At 36.7% G+C, this 16,210-nt stretch overlaps 1 non-coding gene across 1 annotated transcript; it reads right to left on the bottom strand.

Moving 5' to 3' along the window:
- Positions 1–9,738: 9,738 nt before the first annotated feature.
- Positions 9,739–9,845, bottom strand: LOC141688483 (small nucleolar RNA R71). Its single transcript, XR_012561924.1, has one exon. It is a non-coding gene; the product is annotated as a small nucleolar RNA R71 (small nucleolar RNA).
- Between the last annotated feature and the right edge of the window lie 6,365 nt (positions 9,846–16,210).

Here is a 16,210-nt window from a genome sequence, read left to right as displayed (position 1 = left end):
GAAATTATGCGAGATGCGCACAATTCGAAGTATTCCATTCATCCAGGAAGCACGAAAATGTATCGCGATTTGAAGAAAAACTTTTGGTGGCCGAATATGAAGAAGGAGATAGCAGAATGGGTGAGTAAATGCTACACATGCCAACGAGTTAAAGCAGAACACCAACGTCCGAGTGGGTTATTGCAACCATTAGACATTCCAGAATGGAAATGGGAACATCTAGCGATGGATTTTGTGGTAGGACTACCGAGGACTAGGGCAAATCATGATGCGATATGGGTAATCATTGACAGACTTACGAAGTCAGCACATTTTCTACCAATTAATGAAAGATTTTCGCTCGACAAATTAGTGCACATGTATCTCAAAGAAATTGTGATGCGTCATGGAGTACCAGTATCAATTGTATCGGATCGAGATCCTCGTTTCAATTCAAGATTTTGGAGACAATTCCAAGAATGTCTAGGAACGAAGTTGAATATGAGTACAGCTTATCATCCGCAAACTGACGGCCAAAGTGAAAGGACAATTCAAACGATTGAAGACATGCTACGAGTTTGTGCGATCGATTTTGAAGGCAGTTGGGATGAACATTTACCCCTAGTGGAATTTTCTTATAATAATAGCTATCACGCCAGTATTGGAATGCCACCGTATGAAGCATTATATGGGAGGAAATGCAGATCACCCGTGCACTGGGATGAAGTTGGAGAACGCAAGATTTTGGGTCCAGAATTAATTCAGCAGACAAAAGAAAAGATTGATCTTATTCGAAAACGAATCGAGGCAGCACAAAACAGACAAAGCAGATATGCAAACCAAGCCAGGAAGGATATGGACTATCAGGAAGGAGAACACGTATTGCTCAAAATATCGCCATGGAAAGGATTAACCAGATTTGGCAATAAAGGGAAATTGAAGCCACGATACATTGGACCATTTGAGATTTTGAAGAAAATTGGGAAGGTTGCGTACGAGTTAGCTCTACCACCCCATATGCAGCACATTCACAACGTATTTCATGTATCTATGCTTAAGAGGTATAATCCTGATACAAGGCATGTAATCGAGTATGAACCAGTAGAACTTCAGGCAGATTTGTCATATGTAGAACAGCCAATAAGAATTCTAGATAGGCAAGAGAGGGTATTAAGAAATAAGTCTGTGTCATTAGTGAGAGTTTTATGGAGAAACCCAGTGGTTGAAGAATCAACCTGGGAGCTTGAGAGTGAAATGTTAGAAAAGTATCATCAGTTATTTGCATAATTAGATTCTGAGGACAGAATCTTGTTAAGTGGGGGGAGAATGTAACGACCGAGGAATTACGCTTGTATTATATTATACTAATGATAAATTATGTGTATTATTATGTGATTAAATGTGTTAAGTCATTAAACCCTAACTGCTATGTGTTACGTGTTGTTTGTTCTGATCCAAACGTGTTTTGGATATTTATTGAGTGTTCTATCGTCAGTTATATATATTATATCAAAACCTGTACAGCTCAAAACTATGTTTTAAAAGCCCGTATTTCAAACAAAATCATTGGCCCTATTTTTTCCAAAAATGCCCTATACCGTATCGCTATTCTGAACCCCTAGACGTTTTACCAATTGACCTTTTTCGCGAAAAACGACTTTTTCCGGACCCCTTCGGGTACCAAAAACCCCACAAAAATCACATTTTTATTTTTATATGATCATGAAATTATCATATATCATTTTTCTTTGCATTTTTATAATATTCACAATTTTTGGGAATTTTTAGTATTTATTTTATATTTATTGGATATTTAAAAATTTAATATTAATACCCAAAAATTATAAAAATTGGGGCCAAATATTTTTATTAGGAGTGTAATTAGCCCCTTAATTTTATTTAGGGGTATTATTTTCATAAATATAAATACCTGATTTATTGTTAATTATTAAGTTAATTATAATTAAAAATCAGAATATTAAGAAATTTATTTTGGGGGTGAAGAACATTCAGAGAATTCAACTGCAGATTTCATAGTGATTCTGTTATCCAAATCGATCATGTGAGTAACCAAAACAAAGCTCTTGATCTCTACTTTCTATTCGTATAATCAATTTCATGTTTCAGTCTTGTGATTTTCAATTCGTTTTTCTAGGGTTTATGCTAGAATTAGGGGTTTAGGATTCTGGAATCGTTTGATGATTTTGATGATCTATATAGCTTATTCATAACCTTAGGAATGATTTGGTGTAATAAATTAGTTCGTATAACCCCGGGAAAGTAGTTCCCGAGTTCTTGAGTTTTAGCAATTTTGAATTCGTTTTTCTGTGATTTTGAAGATGTTTTGATGGTTGTTGAGTATTGAGATTGACTGTAGAACTCAGGAGCTTCGATTTTACGTATTAATCGTCGAGGTTGATCAAGTTTTGGAGGAGGTGTCGTTTTCCGGTGACGTCGCCGGAAAGCTTCGGTTTTTGGCCGGTGGAATCGAGGGAGGACTGAGCAGGAGCTGTGGATGGTGCAGATGAATTCCCATGAGTATTACGAGCTGATCCCCGTCGAAATCGATCGAGATGGCCTTGGAAAGGACTCGCCATCGAATCGCCGGAACCAGCCGCCGGTGTCGGAGTATTCGCCGGATTCTGGGCGACCGACGACTGTTCTTCGTCAACCCGAGGTCGACCCGGTTTCGACCCGGGAAACGACCCGGGTTTGATCCTGAAAACCCTAACCCTGAAACCTGTTTTGTGTTTATGATATTTTAATATTTATTCTATTTTCTAAAATCAGAAAATCAGTTTTAATAATTCTAATAAATAATTAAAAAAATCAGTTTTAAATTCTGAAAAAATAGTATAATTAATTTCTAAATTATTTTATTAATTTAGAATTTAGAATTTAATTATTTAGTTAATTATTTAATTATTTATCTAATTATTTATTAGTTATCTAATTAATTAATAATTGGGTAATTAATTAATAATTAGGTAATTGATTAATAAATAAGGATTAAATAATACGAATAATAATTCGTTAATTAGTTAAATCTTCCGAGTAACTCGTACCTATTCGAGTCGTGATTCGTTAAGTTAGAAATATTATTCGAGCGATAATTTATTCAAGGGATATCGTAATAACTATTTGTATCGTATAATTAAATATCAGTAATTAATTAATTAACGAATCGTACGAGTTTCAATAATAATCTAATAGATCGATAGTTATTCGAGAATTGCGAGTAGCTCGTAGTTATACGAATGATTAATCGTTAAGTGATTTATAATTCGAGTAATTCGTAGTTATTCGATAAATAGCGTATCGGTTAAATAAGTTGGTTGATTATTTGTAAATAATCGATCTACTCGAATAAATATCGATAAGTTATAAATATTATAATAAATTGTGATTAATCCTAATAATTAGGGATTTATTATTTTAAATTATTAAATAAGCAATTATTAATTATTTATTAGTTATTTATTTATTAAATATTTAAAAAGTGATTAATTATTTCGATAATTAATCACATAATTTTCAATAAATCGTAACTTCTTCGTTTTAACTCCAAAAATTATAAAAAAATTATTTTTGACTTTGATTTTCCTTAAATAATTATTTAAAATTTATTTTGGGATTTAAAAGGTTGTAATAATTATTTATATTGAATAATAAATTAAATCATCCGTACTTAATTCATAACAATTCAACCGTTAGTCCGATTTAAGTGAAACGAAGACCCCTAGACTCAGAAAAATGAGACGAATCCAATAAAAAAAATAGTTGTAAGTTATAATTTCTTCTGAAAGAAAGTGGTTTGGTGATAATTGGTAGTTCGTAGGTCCTAGTAGGGGTATAATTGAGCTGAATAAATCCCGAAAAATTATAATAAAATCAGATACGACTAGTAATGCAGGTATAAGCCCAGAATTGATTCTAAAAATAATTATAAATCTAGAAATTAATTATGTGCTTTACATGCTACGTGCTTTATGTGATTATGTGAATAGATGTGCTGTATAAATGTATGTATATATATATGCGAGTCAGATAGAAACGCATGGGTAGACTGATAAGGTGGCGTGATATCAATTCAAGATACACGTATGTAGTAAATTATCTAAACACCTATCTTTCCATGATTTGTCCAGTGTTAGCAAGACAAAGCAAGCTAAGATCAGAAGGCAGTGAGTTAAACCAGGTTAAGTACGTACAAGGCAAGTTTTTCCCCTATTCTAAATTCAGAATAGTGAATTATATTTCTTTTCCATCATATCAATTCTCTTTGATAATCATTGTTCATATGCACTGTTGTCCATTTATTATTACTTGTTCCAGTTTCATTTCAATTATTGATTTACCCAATTTATTGAATTCCCTGTTCATATTTCAATTCTTTTACCCTACATATATTCTGGTATATCCTGGTGTTGGGATATATCAATAGCATACCGATTATTCCGCATGCTCAGCCTAGGACTGGATGGTTACTATAAAGGCTGGGTTTTTCCCAGACCATTAATTAATAGGCCGCAGTTGCCTGAGTACTCCTTATGTTGGTTGGGTCTATGCAGTTGGGTATAGATCCGCACTATATTCTGACTGATCAGCAGATTATAGTGCATATGTTGGTTCTTGTTTCCAGTCTTGTTCATTTGGCACTCGCCATCATTGGCAAATTATTATCATATACGGATACAGATGGTTGTTCAAACCAGCAGCTTATTGATTCATTTATTTCTCTCTCTTTATAATATATATATATATATTGTTGCAGGCTTGTTGAGCAATTTTGGCTCATTTCTTTTATTGTCACTCTTATTGTTTTACAGTTAAGGTAGAGAATGAAACCCATCAGAACCCGCATAGTCAAGAAGCGAGTCAAGCAGCGGGACCCTCTTATACCAAGAGTGTTCCTTCCTATTCCCGAAGAGAGCTTTGAATTGCCAGATCAGGTGTAGCAGGATAAGTAGTAATGTTGGGTTGAATAAAAGTTTTGTGTAGTTTGAATAAAAGATTGCGTAGTGATACTGTAGATAGAATAAAGTTTTGTAATAAAGAGAGTTCTTGAGACAAGTTTTATTTAGTTGGGTTTGTAATAAAGTGTAGTACATGATTCTTGTTTCCAAACTCGACCCTTAAAAGATCCTGAGTAGTGATAGTTCGGGGTAATTATTATATTAATATTCCGCTTGTGCAGGTATAGTTGGTAATTGTTGTTAATAATGCCCCAAATCTATACCCCGGATTTGGAGGGTGTTATACTGGGCCGGCGCTACTCGACCACTAACGCCACTCCTAGTTCAGATGAAATCCATGACTCTGAAACGTAAAGCTCGTCCCCACTTTCCCCAAGTAGAAACTTGTTGATACGGCTCCACCAAGAAGTCGTATCTAGTTGGAAAGGAAAACTCACCGATATTTCCCAGGCGATGCCTGTTAATGGATTAACTTGTTCCCAGAATTTTACTTCCCGAGTGTTGGGTAAGTAATCAAAATTCTTTTATCAAGACAGCAACCTTGTTGCGAATATAAAACACACCACAGAGCCGGATCCCTCAGGTTTTGAGCGAGTATTTAAATCCCCTTCGAAAGGAGGATCTTAAATATAAAAATGAGTTTTGGGATCCGCTCTAACTTTTAAAAATCATTTTGAAGGCTCGCGAAACATTTTTAAGCATGTTCGGAGTGATGTTGATTTAGTAAAATAAATCAGTCCCAATATATTAGAAAATATCTGAATATTATTATTTAAATAATATTCCCATAAAGAATAATCTTTATAAAAATAATTGAAGTAGAAGTTGTAAAACTTATACTTGAAATGAATAGTAAATAATCAAAGATATACTTATACGAAAGTAATATCTTTATTTGAATATCAAAAGTAAGTTTGATTATCGAACATTATTTTTTAATAAAATAAAGTATATTAATAAATAATAAGCAGAGTCATAATACCTCGAATGAATATTATAAATAATATTCATTAAATAAAATAAAGGAGTCATACATCCTCAAATGAATATCCAAGTAATATTCAATAAATAATATAAAGGAGTCATAAGTCCTCGAATGAATATTCAAGATAATATTCATTAATAAAATAAAATTATCGAATAAACCTTATTCGATTAATAGTTTTGAAAACTATAACCATATATATATATAAATATATATATATATAAAATCTACTCGGGATCCTCGACTCCCGGTTTTAGAAAATATTTTCACCTTTGGGTCCCTATACTAAGGGTATATACAAATTACCGCTATTCTCTAGCATAGGTATTATCAACTGAACCAACAGATATATATGGCAAGAATACGAAACAGGCATGCATATGTACCATATCACATGCTACAATATATCGCAAGAATTTGCTAATATAACCATCATGCATCTATTACAAGATAATGCTTATACAAGTGTATACATCACAACAACAGTATAACGGGTAGAAAACTTGCCTGAGCGACTGGGGGTGATAACAGGCTCGGGACGAGTCTGGTAACCTATAAACAACAAGTAAGTTGGAATTAAACCAAAGTCACTTGTAAATCTATACTTTAACTAACTTAGACTCTAACGCTTGTTTTGCGCTTACTGATTCTCTTAAGTCACTCGAGTACCCTCGGCTCCACCATTTTTAATAATTTAACCATTACGAGTTTTAAGGCGATTCCTTCGCGAGTGTCTTACCAACTGCCTAACACTCTTACCATAATTGTTTCATACACTAATTAACCCTTTTGGTCTTTAACCTATGTTTCAAAGTAAGGCGAGGGGAAAAGTTTCGTTTGCGAAATGCCGTTACTTAAAACGGTCGTTTCTCCTAAACCGTACATCGGAATCAAACGAACTACATATCAAAACGAAGCTCGTAACATGAACTATCTAAACATGGCAATGGTTATAATCTAGCAGGGAGCTCTCGGGTCCAAATGTTATGAACAAAAGCAGTCTAAAGTAAATCGGATATTACGACGGGTATGTTTACGCGATTTCCCAAATTTAAACCAATTCAAAACAACCACCATTCCACCCCAATTCACAACCCAATCAAAACTCCATCCATATTACTTTACAACAGCCCCAAATCAACTCATTATAATCAATTTACTTAATCCTAAAACTTGAATTTAAACTATACTACATTCTTTAATCAAATCATAAGATTTCAACATTCCAATCTCCACCATTTCAACCCAACTCTAAACCATCCATCATTAAGCTACTCTAATACCAAAACAACCAAAATCACCCTAATATACAAAGTAAAGCTAGGGTTTGGAGATGATATACCTTCCTTGAAGTGGTGTGAGTAGCTAGGAAGCCTTAGGAAGCCTTGAGGAGTCTTAGGAATGCTTGGATCTTAAAGGAAAAGCAAGAAAAATCAAGTTAAAAACCTTGAAATCACTATTCATTGTCTTCTTCATTGATTTATTGGAGAAGATAGAGAATGAATGGGATGCTTAAACTCATAATATAGCCATATCTATGCATAAGAAATACTAGGGAATTATCTTACCAATTTAGGCAGCTTGAATCTTGGTTTTTGAAATTTCTTCCCTTTAAAATTGTAAAAAGCCGAGAGCAACTCTTGGTTGAATGAAAGAAATGATTTTGTGTTTTGCTTTGATTTGTTTTGGTTGGTTGTTTTTGTTTTGTTTTGGTTAATTACCTTATTAACCTTGAACTTTGTGTGGTTCTACTTCAACCACATCTCCTTCCTTCCCATGTCATGCTTATGTCATGCTATGATGTCATCTTTCCCTTTTTGTCCTCTTCTCATTGGTTGGATGACATCCTCCCCTCTAATCTCTTTGATTAACTTCCTAATTGCTTGCCTAATGACCGCTGATCTGTTATACGGTTCGCTTAACTTTCGTTTTCGTTTATCGTTTGAGGGATCAGACCCGGGATCTTATTACTTAGGTTTCCTTAACCTTTCTCAATATATTATATTCCTTTTATGATCCTCTCTTATAATCCTTTAATTTAAATCCTTTTTAACTGTTACCTTATACTCAATTCTTTCCGTATCTGGTGGATTTCCCGGGAAAAAATCAAAGTATTCGGAATTGGATTCTGACGATCTTTACATACATTTATATACCATATAGAGTACTAATAAAATCTCAGAATATCCATAACAGAATCCCTACATAGTGGGGCATGAAAAGTTTTCTCATTCAGCAAAAACACTATTCATAAGGGTTTCAAAAATTTCCAAAAATTGGGGTTATTATAATTGGGATACCAAGGAGAAGACCTGGAAGCACAGAACAACTCCGAAAAAGAAGATCTTGTTTTCAACTTGTGATTCTTTGAATTAATTGTAACTTTGGATGCTCGTTTTCGTTCTTCTTGAACCTAGATCTCGTTTATTCATACTTTAAACATTATTCAGTTTATTAAGACCTTGTTTTATACCATGCTTTCATTGGAACCCATGGTGACGATGAGTTCGATTATGGGCTAATCGTTGTCATGGGATTCTAGCGGATTTACTTATGGATTTCAATAGTTAATTATTTTGATATCTTGGTGTGTGGTGATGGATTGATATCCTATTATTGGTTGTGCTTATTCGTCTTATGTGCGTAGCTAACATATAAGATAGCGTGTTAATCTCTATTAAAGCGACAGTGAATATAGAGGTTTAGAACTTGTCATGCTAGCATAGGTTCATGTTTTGTATGCATGATTAGTGGGTAACTCTAACCGTTTTACTTATCCTATGTAATCATTATGGATAACTTATGCTTAAACCATTATGTTGTCAAATTCTATGGACATATAGGGTCTCAATATAATTTGTGCATATTCAGCTTCTATCTCTTTTGTGGATGTCTGGTAGAATGGTACTCGTGCAACGAAAGTTGGCATTTATCAGTTTCGTGTTATCTGATTAGTGTCATCACCATCACATGCTAAGGTTAAGAACAATAAGGCTATTGAATAAAGTAATAAAGTTAGGATCCCATGTTTGTCATATATAGTAATTCAACCTCAATTCTCTTAGTTAATGTTATTTAGTATAATCTCTTAGTTTAATAAAAACCCAATTTGTTATTTGTCTTAGCATTGAGCGATAATCATACATTGTTGCATAGGTGCATAAATTGAACTTAACCTAAACCAGTCTCTGTGTGAACGAATCTGATTTATATCTTATACTACTTGCGAACGCGTACTTGCATGTATTTTAGCGCGTGTTTTCGCCCTAACAAGTTTTTGGCACCGCTGCCAGGGACTCGGTGTTAATTTTTAATTAATGTGTTTATCATCAGTGGTCGTTAAAGTTCACTGACTCAGATTCTTTTACTTTCACGGTTTATTTGTTTGTGTTTCAGGTACTCATTACAATGGGAGATCCAGCAACACGAACGAGGGCCTTGATAGATTTTTCTCAACCCAAGATCAATGACATTCAATCTAGCATTGTCCGGCCAGCTATCACAGCTAATACCTTTGAGATCAAGCCTGACATAATTCAATGGGTGCAGAATTCAATCCAGTTTGGGGGTTCTCCAACGGAAGATCCCAATATGCACATTAGGGATGTCATTGAGATCTGTGACACCTTCAAGTTCAATGGTATTTCTGAAGATGCCAAGAAGTTGAGACTGTTCCCATTTTCTCTGAGGGACAAGGCTAAGAGCTGGTTACACTCTCTACCAGCTGGTTCGATTACTACTTGGGAAGATCTTTCTCAGAAGTTTCTTACTAAATTCTTCCCTATAGCGAAGAAAGCTGCAATCAGGAATGCTCTTACTCAATTTGTGCAGCAATCAGGAGAATCTTTATATGAAGCTTGGGACCGCTACAAGGAGATGCTTAGGAAGTGTCCTCATCATGGAATGCCTGATTGGATGATCATCAATTTCTTTTACAATGGGTTGGGAGCACAGTCCAGACCCATGCTCGATGCAGCAGCAGGTGGAGCATTATGTGCAAAGAGCTATGAGGAAGCTTATGATCTAATTGAACTGATGGCTGCTAATGAATATCAGTATCCAGCCTAGAAATTACCACAGAGCAAGGTAGCAGGAGTTCTTGAGGTGGATACAACTACAGCTATCACTGCTCAACTAAAGGCGTTGTCTATGAAGATCGATTCTCTGGCTAACTATGGTGTTAAGTAGATAATTAGTGTTTGTGAGCTGTGTGCAGGTCCGCATGTGACAGAGCAATGCACTATATCTAGTGAATCAGCTCAGTTTGTGAGCAACTTTCAAAGATCGCAGCAACCAGTTCCAGACACTTATCATCCTGACAACTGGAATCATCCTAACTTCAGCTGGAGCAACAATCAAAATGCGATGCAACAGCCGTTCCAGCAGTTTGGAAATAAGCTATTCAACCCTCCTGGTTTTCAGCAACAAATTGCACCAAAACAACAACTCCAAATTCAACAACAAACTCATGGTGCATGTCTATCTTCGAATGAAAAATCTGAATTGGAGAAGTTACGGCTTATGTGCAAAAACCAGGCTCTTATCTGCCAAAGCCAGGTTATTTCTATCTAGAATCTGGAGAACCAAATAGGGCAAATTGCTAACGCCTTATTGAATCGACCACCAGGAACGCTTCCTAGTGATATAGAAACAAATCCAGGCAAGAGGGAAGTTGAAGAACAGGTGAACGCCATCACCTTAAGGTCTGGAAAGGTCGCAAGCCCCCAAGTTCAGCAAGACGAAGAGCCTAAAAAATCTCAAGTTTCAGAAAATGCAGTTGTGGCTGAAAAAGAAGTGTAGAAGGAAGCAGAGGTAGAACCAAGGAAGACTACTATGGAACACACTCCTCCTGAGGGTAATACAGGGGAGAAACAGATCTATCCTCCACCTCCTTTTCCTAAGAGGCTGTAGAAGAAAAGGCTGGATAAGCAGTTTGAGAAGTTTTTGGAGGTGTTCAAGAAACTTCATATCAACATACCTTTCGCTGAAGCTCTTGAACAGATGCCTAGCTATGCGAGATTTATGAAAGGTACTCTCTCGGAAAGTGAAGCTCGATGACTTAGAGACTGTTGCTCTAACGGAGGAATGCAGTGGTGTGCTGCAACAGAAGTTGCCTCCGAAGCTTAAAGATCCTGGAAGCTTCACTATTCCTTGCACCATCGGAAACTTGTCGTTCAACAAGTGTTTATGTGATTTAGGAGCTAGCATCAATCTGATGCCCTTATCTATCTTCAAGAAGTTTGGTCTGCCTGATTCGAAACCAACATACATGTCATTGCAACTAGCTGATCGTTCCATCGCTTATCCACGAGGTATAATGGAGGATGTCTTGGTCAAGGTGAATAAACTCTTCTTCCCTGCTGACTTTGTAATTCTTAATTTCGAGTAAGATAAGAAGATTCCCATCATCTTGGGAAGACCATTCTTGGATACAGGCCGAACTATGATCGATGTGCAAAAAGGAGAGCTTTCGATGAAGGTTTACAATCAAAAGGTCACTTTTAATGTGTTCAAGGAAATAAAGTTAGCCACAGCTAAAGAGGAGTGCTTTAAAGTAGAGCAATTGCAGGCTTTGAATGCACCTCAGTGGAAGAGGAAGTTAGATATGCCATTCGATTCTCTTGGGTTAGCAGAGCTAAAAATTTCTCAGGAGCGTTTTGAACCATTTATTCAAGAAGCTCCCATACTTGAACCATTTATTTTTGATGATGTAGAGAGTGGCTGGACGGATCTTCCAGTACCTACAGAGGATTCTTCTCATGCGCCACAGGTAGTTGATAGGACTGGTATTGGTGATGAGCAGTATAGGCGAGTGACTAGGCGTATGGAGGCCATGCACGACATTCACCATCATTTTGCTGAAGATTTGACACACGCTTTCGGTACCATTTTTTGAGACACTAGTGGCGAGGTTGATTGGCCACTTGATCCTCCACCCGATGAGGGTGACTCTCCCGCTAATTAGGTATGCCTGAAATCCTTATTGTTATCTTCAATGAGGACATTGAAAATTTTAAGTTTGGGGGTGATAATGTAAGGATTAGTAGTGTGTGTCCATATAGATTCATATAGATTCATATTGCATGTTTAGTTGTAGTTCATTCATATTTTTGCATGATTATTCATTTAGGACATATTTGTTTATTTTTATGTGATTTCATATAGTTGCATTTGCATGCATATTTAACATGATCCCTTAAGATGAACTATGATATTTGATAAGTTGATGTTGATTTCAGTGTGGTGATGACGAATAAAGGGATGTTTAAGTCTTAATGAATTGATTTGCATGCCAGAAACAAATATTTTCACAAAATCTTATAGGGTTGCTTTTGATCTAGATCATGATCATAATTGTTTGTTATTGAGATTTAATCACTTGGTTATATTTAGAATTTGTGATATTCTCGTAATGACGTAAAAATGCTGATTTTTTTTATCTGGAAAAAAACTTGGATTTTAGTGCTAGTTGTTGTAAGGCTAGGCGTCAAATGGCTAGTAGCCGGCTCATATTTTTATGAGTAATCTAGGGTTGAATGAGATGGAGCGGAACACACTCATTCAGAAATTATTGAAAAAAAAAGAAAAAAAAGAAAGAAAAAAAGTATGTGTTTATGCATAATTGATCAAGACTGAGCTCTTTAATACTCGAGTTATTAAGTTCTAGGGGACTTTGTGCCTAGTGACCTAAGGCTTTTATAGTCTGGGATCCGCTAACCTAACGCTCGCTACATGGGTATTATTGCATAAGTCTTTTGGGACCTCATTCATTGCATGGTCAAATAAGCATCTTTGATATGTGTTCAATAATAGTGTGAATCCTTGTATAACTCTAGTAGAAATGAGGTGTTGTGAGTCATAATGCATTTATTGTCTATTCTGTTTATAAACTTTTGATTGTTTCGATGATAGATAAGTTATGGTTATTGATCTAGTATCAAGAGTATATCTGTTAAGCATCCATATACGCACGTTTCTGGTTTGTGAGTTGGTTTGTGGGATTTATTCGAGCTCTGTTTAAAGTCATTGCATTTTTAGAGGCACTGGCTTATTCATTTGGTTATGGTTATTCTGAGGGGATCGATTGCATTATCATTTAGTTGCATTCACATAGTTGCATTCATGCATTAGGTTTGTTTTATAGTTTTGAGTCTGTTTATGCTTGAGGACAAGCATCGATTCAAGTTTGGGGGGGAGACCAATGGTTGTTGGCAACTTGATTATTCCTTCCACGGGGCACTCCACTCCCGCAAATCCATATATCGGCATGTCGGTTGGGGTCAATTATGAGTCATTATAACCCATCCTTAAAAAGGTGTCATGGAGCAAGATATCCACTGAAGCACCATTATCCACGAGGACTCTCTTGACCGGGTTGTTTCCTATTATCGGTGTTATGACCAGCGGGTCGGCATGAAGAAATTTCACACCCTCTAGGTCAGAATCATCAAATGCCATTGTTACTCATGTCGTGGCCCTCTTCGGGGCTTCCCCAACAATATGTATAACCTCTCTGGTATATGCTTTCCTGGAGTTCCTGGATAACCCGGCAGCAGTTGGTCCTCCAAAAATTTTGTTTATCATAGGCCCTCGGGGTCGCGGTCCTCCAAAGATTGCATTTATAACCAGTCCCCTAGGTTGGGGATTCTGCCCCTGATCGTCTTGGTCCCTCCTACGATCTTTAAATTTCTTTCTCCCATTGTTATTCCTATCTCTTCCTTCCCAGTGTACTAGTTCAATCTTCCTTTCCGAATGAGGAATTCTATTTCATCTTTCAGTTGTCTACACTCATCGGTGTCATGACCAACATCCTTGTGAAATCTATAAAATTTGCTCTTGTTTAGCTTGGAAGGATCTACCTTCAAGGGTTTAGGCCAACGAATATCTTGATCTTTCTCGATTTCCATCAAGATCTGGCTTCTAGGAGCATTAAGCTTAGCGTATTCAACGAACTTTTTCCCAGGTCCTCCCTTCTTAGGGGTTGAATCAGGGTTTTGCTCAGTTCTAGGATACTTATCCTTAGCGATATATTCCAGATCAATTTTCCACTTCTTGCCTCCAGCGAGCTCGTTGCTCACTACGGTCTTCCTCATGCTCTCTTCCACCTTGATGTACTTCCTGTCCCTATCTTGGAGTTGCAACATGCTTTCAGGGGGGAGCTTGGCCAAAGAAATCTTGAAGAACTCATCACTAGTTCCTTGTTGCAGTGCTATCATGGCTACCTTATCATCAGGATCTCCAAGGGGAAGAAGATTGCTTGGATCAGCTCTTGGGACTACAGCCCTTCTTTGTGACGAACCATACAGGTCTATGATTGGAGGAGGATTTCTCCCCTAGGTGGTACTGGGGGCCTGAGAACCTGGTGCGCCTCCAAGTCGCACTTCAGCCTTTGAATCTCAGCCTCATGGGCCTTGATTCTCTCCAGCACTTCTTGTGGATTCACCCCTCGGGTGCTCCTAGGATGTTGGTTACCATCAGTCATCGGCTCTTTTCCAGCACGTCTCCTTCTTGTGGCCACTTCATCATCCGACGAGTCGGAGTCTCTCTCAGTATAAGGACCAGAAAATTCCTGATCCTTCGGGATAGGAGCCAAACCTTGTATATAGGGGGTGTTCGCCCTCGTGCTTCACCCCGTCCAGCATGTCCACTTCCTCCAACCTTAGGGTAAAGGGGCATCCCATAAGGGGGGTTAGTAGTCATAATAGTTGAATACTCATACCCAACGGGTCGAGAATTCACAGGTGTATGTAGATGCTGAAGTTGGGAATTCATCCCTTGAGTAGCCGAGGAAATCGTCCCTTGTGGCTGAGGTTCAGTTGCCCCTACCTGGGCTTCTCCTTGGGTGGCGGTATAGGTTGAATGCGGAGGTACCTCCACGGTTGACAAAATCGCTTGGGTTGTCCCCGCGGTTGTTCCTCCTTCAAGGGGGCTGCTTGTTCTTTATGTTCTCTCCATGGTTGTTGTTGTGCTTTCCCACAGACGGCGCCAAATGTTATGGATCAAAAACTAAAGTATTACAATTTTTGTATTTGTTACTAAGGAACGTGAGCTCCGAGGCTCGATTTGACTGCTCTTGTGTTTTGTGACTCGATCTGCCTTACAAGATGCCTACATACCTTGCGGTGTGCCAAAGTTCAAGTCAAAAATGTAGTTCTGATTTATGGGGTGAGACCCCTTATATAGATGTTAGGAGTCCTGGAATTGGACTTGGGTTAGGAGACTTGGTGGGCAAGTCTCAGAGTTAGAATGGACTTTGGAGTCCTAAGAAGTAGGAAGCTGATTACTTATCCAACCAGGTTCCTTGGAGACCAATCTACAAGGATTTATTTCTTCACTAGGACTCATCTTATCAGCTGACTTATCCCTTATTAATTAATTACGAAATTAATTAATATTCAGGGTTTTGGGCCATCTCAAATGGGCCTAGCTGTTGACCCAATTCTGATATGATTAATGCAACATTAATTACATACCCAGACCTAATTTTCTTCCCTATCAAATATAAATATAAATATATATATATATATTATAAAGTGTTCCACTTAAAAAGGTTAAGTGTCGTTAAATTTTTTGTATAATTTGATTCTCATTTAAATTTATTTATAGTTATATGATCTTTAAGTTGTATTCTAAATGGTTAAAACACTAATTTTAGCACTTAAACATCGAAGAAATTTGAAAAGTTTAGTGAAAATGATAGAAGAAAATTAAATTAAAATCACGGATTCGTAATATACCGACTTAAGTATATAGTGTCTCGGAAAATAACTGGAGAGAGAGTAGAGTAGCCTGGGAAACCAAGGCGTAATTCAAATTCAAATTTCCTCCTTCCTTATGCGGGAATAATCAGGGTTTGGGACCTTTTAAAGAGAAAAAATAATAAAGAGAAGTAATAACGGATTGGAATAAAATATGTTGAGGTCTTGCAATATTGGTTTTTTTTAGAAGAAACTGGTAACTGCTATTGCTAAAGACAATTTTAATTTGTTGGATTTGGCTTCCGATAGAATCAAGTTTCTCAAGCCAGTAATTAATAAGGTTATCTTGAAGAAATGTATTCAGGGAGATGAAGAATCCCTCTGTACTGTGCGTCACTTTTTTATGAATTCTGGATGGTGGGAGCGAGCAATTAAAATTAAGTTACAATCAGTGATTTTTACTCAAGGTTGCAAAAGATGTGCGGAGTTTTAAAAGTGAAGAGGATAGACTAGTAGACTTCATAATGTACAAAAATATGTATTAACTGAGTAATTTGGTTTGTAAAGATATG

This window comes from Apium graveolens, chromosome 9 (assembly GCF_009905375.1).
Source record: "Apium graveolens cultivar Ventura chromosome 9, ASM990537v1, whole genome shotgun sequence".
NCBI classification, from domain to species: Eukaryota; Viridiplantae; Streptophyta; class Magnoliopsida; order Apiales; family Apiaceae; genus Apium; species Apium graveolens.
The sequence above is the reverse complement of the archived record's forward strand: the minus strand, read 5'-3'. Positions and strand labels throughout refer to the sequence as shown.